The sequence below is a fragment of the Amblyomma maculatum genome, chromosome 5, assembly GCF_055883805.1.
Source record: "Amblyomma maculatum isolate TAMU_Amacu chromosome 5, ASM5588380v1, whole genome shotgun sequence".
In the NCBI taxonomy this organism is placed as follows: Eukaryota; Metazoa; Arthropoda; class Arachnida; order Ixodida; family Ixodidae; genus Amblyomma; species Amblyomma maculatum.
Genome location: NC_139348.1, coordinates 45,349,507 through 45,355,457, shown reverse-complemented (window position 1 = coordinate 45,355,457; position 5,951 = coordinate 45,349,507). Strand labels below are relative to the sequence as shown.

General features: G+C 44.4%; 1 long non-coding RNA gene across 1 annotated transcript; it reads left to right on the top strand.

The window, feature by feature from the left end:
• Nucleotides 1-227: 227 nt before the first annotated feature.
• Nucleotides 228-5,514, top strand: LOC146188220 (uncharacterized). Its single transcript, XR_014707181.1, has 3 exons — nt 228-295; nt 390-552; nt 5,076-5,514. It is a non-coding gene; the product is annotated as an uncharacterized LOC146188220 (long non-coding RNA).
• The last annotated feature ends 437 nt before the right edge of the window (nt 5,515-5,951 follow it).

The following is a 5,951-nucleotide window of genomic DNA, read 5'->3' as shown; positions in this document are numbered from 1 at the left end:
GCAACTTTCTTATTTCATGAAATGCCGTTTCGTGTTTGCTTCGCGGCCTTTTCACATTTTACTTATGCGCAGGTACCGCTGCGAAAGCATGCCCACACCTGAAGATGTGTGCTGCCGCAGCATGCCGGAGGTGCTGGTGGTGTGCCAGCAGGACGGCGGCGGCATTACGATCCACCCAGCGTTCCAAAGCGTGTGCCTAACGCCCGAAGTCCGATTTATTTATAGGCCTTCGGGCTGTGCACATTGCACTAGAGGAGGAGGGAGCGAACATCGATGGAGACGGAGATGTAAACAAGTAGGTAGTGCGGAAGCGTCAGGTGACAGATTCGCATTATTATTTTTTTTTTGTGTGTGTATGATCCGTTTACTGTAAAGCGTGGTATTTTCAGGCAGCACCGCTTCATAGCCTACCGCTTGTTTACCATGTGGATTTGGGGCAGGCTGGGCGAAGGCAACAGGGTGGTCCTGCCAGCCTGCGTCGTTTGCCGGGTTCGGCGTGAATTTCCGTCGGCGAGCTACGCGGGATTCAGGCACCCTCCCCTTTAATCTCAGGTGATTGTCGCTTCACTGCATGCTGTATTCTAAACTTTATCACGTGTGCCAGGCGCACTGCTTCGAGTGGTGCATGGAAGTGCGTTTATTTGTAAGGTGGAAAAATAGAGAATGCTATTTTATGAACGCCAAGTTATGCACTGCGTCAAGTGTCAGTTTTGTGGCACTGTTTAAGAACAGACATCTCATTCCTCTAAAGGGCCAGAACTTGTAGATATCTAAGCAAGAAAGGTGTAGAACTGTTAGTCAAAAATAAAGCCTGGGAAGAAAATTCAAATCCTAGTAAAAAAAAAAGATACACATCCAAAAACAATCCAGAATGGAGGACAATGCTGAGCATCGCCAAGTCTGCTTGAGCACATGCTTCCAAGCATCTACCATAAACATTCATTTATTTGGAATGGAATTTTATAGAAAAAAAATTAAAATCGAAACACAGAATGCTTGTGCCAAGGCAGCACAAGCATTCTGTGTTTTAATTGATACCGAGTGTGTGAGTGCTCAATACTGACACAATGAAATGAGTGCTTGAAGGTTTGTTTATTGATACTCCCAGCCGTGAATACATGACAACAGATCGCAGAATGCATCCATTCCAGCAGTGGAGTAATACAGGTGAAGCACAGATCAAACCACAACTCTTGTTCCTGCATTTGCTGATCTGAATTATTAATTTGAATTTATTTACAGTCTAATAAGCTTGCAGAGTGTTACATTTCTTATCTCCAAGCTGCAGTAATAGCTGGTTCCTTTCAGGTGTGTTTGCCAAAGTGTAGGGGCAGCACTGCATATTTTCAAAACGTTGTGCAGGTTCAACCGTCCTTGAACCAAATTTCATGAGCGTTAGCCATTGGCCGCAGTCACAGTTGCTGCTGCCACTTCGATCTTGGCTCGCTTGCACTCTTGCTCAGCTTTTTGGCAATGGGCTAGTCTGGCTTCTCTTTGTTCAATGGTCTCGGCAGGCTGTCTGGCACGGTTGCAACCTCCGTCTATAGTGAGGTGGCGTATGTGCATGGTGTATTTCCGTAAGTTTAATGAAGGAGAAGGAGTAGATGAAACATTAAGACGATGATCATTGTAGCGCACGAAAATGTTTTGCAATTAGAAATTGATGGAGGCGATGTTTACTGTACAGTGCGAGAGTGTGTTGTAGTTTTACTATGAGGTGTGATAGGTTGTGGCAATAGCATAGTGCTCTCGTGTCTAAGCTATAAAGATGACATTGTTTGCTGCACAGCCTGAGAGTTCAAAGTCAACATTGCATTCACTTTGAGGTTTGTGCACGGGAGAAGTAGAGCGAATGCTCTAAAAGCCTTATTTTAGCTGTCTCGGCTATCACCAGCTGTCATGCCTGGACATAATACCCTACTTCTTGATTATCAGCTGTATCTAACTTTGCATTACATCGCTCTCCTTTCACAGTGAGTATATGTACACAAATTCTGCCAGCTAAGGTAGCCACTGTTTCTCATTTTGTGGCCTGTACCGCAGGAATCACTTAGTTGGGCTGGGAGACCTTATCATTGCCTGTTCTAATATTTGTCCCTCTGGCATTTTATAGAGCGAGGAGCTGCTTTCATAATTCATTCATTTGGCACTGTTGATAAGGATGTTTTTAACTTGTTCTCTTGCAATTTCTGGGGCCTGAACTTTGTCGACAGCTTGGCTTGTTATCTTGCTTCCTTGAGATCTGTGAATATGTTTCTAGTTTTTACTGTCGCTTTTCTATCTGCATATCTCCTCTTCTGTGGCTTCTTTTCATGGTCGCTTTTTCCAGTGTTGGTGTTTACATTTTATTCATCTGTGCAGGATAGTCAAAGGATAACGAAAGGCAGTATAGAACAGAGCACCAGATAGAAGGAACAGAACTGAAGAATTTACAGCTTTGCAGAAAAAGACCACGATGAAATTTGCAAGGCGAGAAGAAGGGAGCACTTATCTAAGGGGAAGAGGTCACCTGCCTTGGGGCAGAGTATTCCGACCAGTTACGTGGGTGTGTGATGGTGGGCTGTCGGCTTTGACGGTTCCAAGCGGCCTCCACTGGCTTCTGCTTTGGTTATGTGGGCTGAGGCATTCCCCGTCTACGGTACGAGCAATGCACTTTGCAACACACTCTCATGCTGTGCAGTAAGCATCATTCTCTTCATCAAGTTCAAACTACAACATACTGTTCAGCTGTGCAGCAAACATTGTGATCTTCATGAAGTACCATCTGCACCACTCCTTCATTTAACCTGGGTAAATATGGCATACACGTACGCCATCTGGACCAGTGCGGCCGAGGTTTGCTAGCGTAATGTCGGACCAATTTAAGCAGTGTGACATAATTCGCAGTGCTTTCACATTACTGCACCTAAGCAGAATTGATTGCACTCGTGCAATTTCTTTTTTTGGGGGGGGTGGGGGAGGAAGCAGTTCTTTTCACTGCACTAGAGTATGCAGGTTGTGCCACAAATTTTTCTCAAAGTTGGCAAATCCCATGAATCCTTGCAGCTCATTGACCTTTTTGTAATTTTTTAGCATATTTAATACCTTTCCTGCAGTTTTGGTCTGTTCTATATTGTCACAAACCCCGCCTTAACGATTAACAGAGGCGCGGGATCCCCTTTACGGTTACCCGTCGTCCCTCTATGAGGTTTGAGAACACAGTTAAAAGTTAGGCCGGTCAACCAGTGAAGTGCGTGTGTTGGTGTGTGATCAAGGAATAAATTTATGCATCACTTTTTTAACACACAATGGGAACATATATAGGTAGTAGTCAAAATTACACTGCATAAAAAAAATTAATAAAACACCAGGACATGATAGTAATAAAAAACGACTCAATAAATGACAAGAGAAAACACCGACAATGAACAAACGCTGCGATAAAGAAGACTATAAAATAACAAAGCAAGTATTCCAGAGATAGTAAGTAAGGGCGAGAGTTACACAAAAACACAGCGCAAAATACTAAGCCAGGTCAAGGTTTAAAGAAAGGCAAAACGAATATTCAGTTAACAAAATACTAAGCCAGGTCAAGGTTTAAACAAAGGCAAAAAGAATATTCAATTAACCGACAGTCTGTAGCAAAACGGATTCTCACAGCCTTCTTATCTAATGAGGTATCGTAATCGCAGAGTTGGTCGGTAGCGGCGGCCGTACAGGGAGTGGGGACGACAAGTTGGTTGTGGACTCGGTGAAAAAAACAAGACACTTTCTTGGAGCAAGCAGCCACGAGAGTAAACTTTTTTGTATAGCAGGCCATCGCATAGGCATAGGCAAAACTGGCTGTTCGAGGTTGGGTCTTGAGCAGCAGCTAAGAACGACTCCAGATGCTGATCGGGGTGTTCCTCGGTTCAAAAGGTATGAGTATTTGGAAATCTCAGAGATAAAGCAGTGACGTAATGATCAAAGTTGTCCGCGTCGCATTCCGTCGTGGCAGGTGGCAACCAGGAGAGGCAGTCTCCATCTGCGTGCCGTCGGCCACGTTTGTATGAAATGCTGTAGTCGTATTCTTGCAAGCGAAGTGCCCAGCGGGCTAGGCGACTAGACGGATCAAAGAGATTGAGTAGCCAGCATAGGCAATGGTGATCGGTTACTACTACGAAGGGCTCTCCGTACAGGTAGCAGCGAAACCGCTGCACGGCGAAAACAACCGCGAGACATTCCTGCTCGGTGATGGTGTAGTTGTGCTCAGTCTTGCTTAGAGTCCGACTGGCGTAAGCAATCACATGTTCACAGTCGTCATAGCTCTAAACGAGGACAGCACTGAGGCCTATGCCACTTTCGTCCGTGTGCACTGAAGTTTTAGCAGAAGGGTTGAAATGCCGTAAGATAGGATGTGATATTAGGAGGAACCTCAGTTGTCGGAAAGGATGAGTCGCATTACCTCACCGACTTGAACTTGTGCAGTGTACAAAACTGCTCCATTCTGCACAGCTAGTACACTGCAAGTCATGTACTTTGCGCTGTAGCCTGGCGAGTCACAGCGATCATCCCCTGCCAGGTCTGTTGTCCCTACAAGCTCACTAGCAAGATCTGCTTGCCTTTGCTGAAAAAGCTGCAAAGAAGGAGATGTTCAACTTAGAGGCTACAAACTTGCAGTCATGTGGTTGCCTTAATGCATATTAGGATGAGGGGGGCAGGTTTCAAATTCTGCATTGCTTTTCACTTTTCTCACAGCACATTTACTCAAAAAAAAAAATATTGCAAAAATTATGCCTTCAGTACTAGAGCATGCAGCTGGTCTATTAAACATGTAGCCAAAGGCAACATAGATGTGCAGTAGCAGGTGCATTGCACTGCAATGCCTCCGCTGTTGCATATATGCTGCATTTTATGTTTTATATGTTGCATTGTAGCTTCAAGTTGTCTTGAAAGGATGCGACATCTAGTTACGAGTTAATGACATATACTTTGACTTGAATGTTGTATGAGAGATATCCTTATTGTCAAACCTCATTTCTGGCAGGTAGCAAGTATGCCCGTTGGTAGTTGTAGTTGGTCCTCTCTGTGATGCCTTGCACCCCAATGGATTGCAGGAACCGAAGAACTGAAGCTATACCGCAGCCAGAGAACAAGATGCCTGCAGCCAGGAGGACATTTCTTGCTGCCTTTCCTTCAACCAGTGGTTGGCTTTTCCAGAGGAAAGAATGCTGCAGTGAGCATGTCCCCTTCACAGTCACAAGGCTTCCCGCTATGCTAAAGTAAAGGGTCCTTGTTTGCCCGCACATTGTTCAGGTCTCAAGAAGCTGCCGCAGGCAACCCTCGAACACAAGGAATTTTCGCTCTTTGTAGAGGGGTTCCTCAATCGCTGACTGGGCCGTTTCATCCTGGTGGTCGCTGAAAAAGAAGTGCAGTGATGTCAGCGATTGGTGCCATGTGATTGTTAATATTATGAACTAATACGTAGCAGCCGTGGATGTTCATCTCGGAATGTCTTGGCTGTAAAATGTGCTAAATAAAGCTGCTGTCAAAGTTTATAGTAGGTATGCATTTTTTTTTTCATTCTATCAACAGGGAACAGAAAAATGCCATGGCAAAATAGGTACACTTTAGGGCTACGCAACTTATATTTTTTTCACAACAGAATCAAATATCCTTGTGCATCTTAGTGACTTGTTCAAATATTTGTACAAAATTAAACTTCAAAGTGCATGTGATGGCTCTGTAGTAGCTCTAAAGATAGCACTAATGTACACTAGGCAGATACAGCATGACCATATTATGTAAGGAAAAATTGCACTTTTGCTACCTGACGCAACTGTGAATATCCTAACACCACGTCCGAGATTAGTGGTGTGCAAGGTATGTATGAGGCATGGTCTCTATAGACTCATCAAGGCAATATTTGTTGACCCATTGTGAGTACTACCATATCCTTAATCATGTCAAGCCATGCATGAGAGTTATGAACG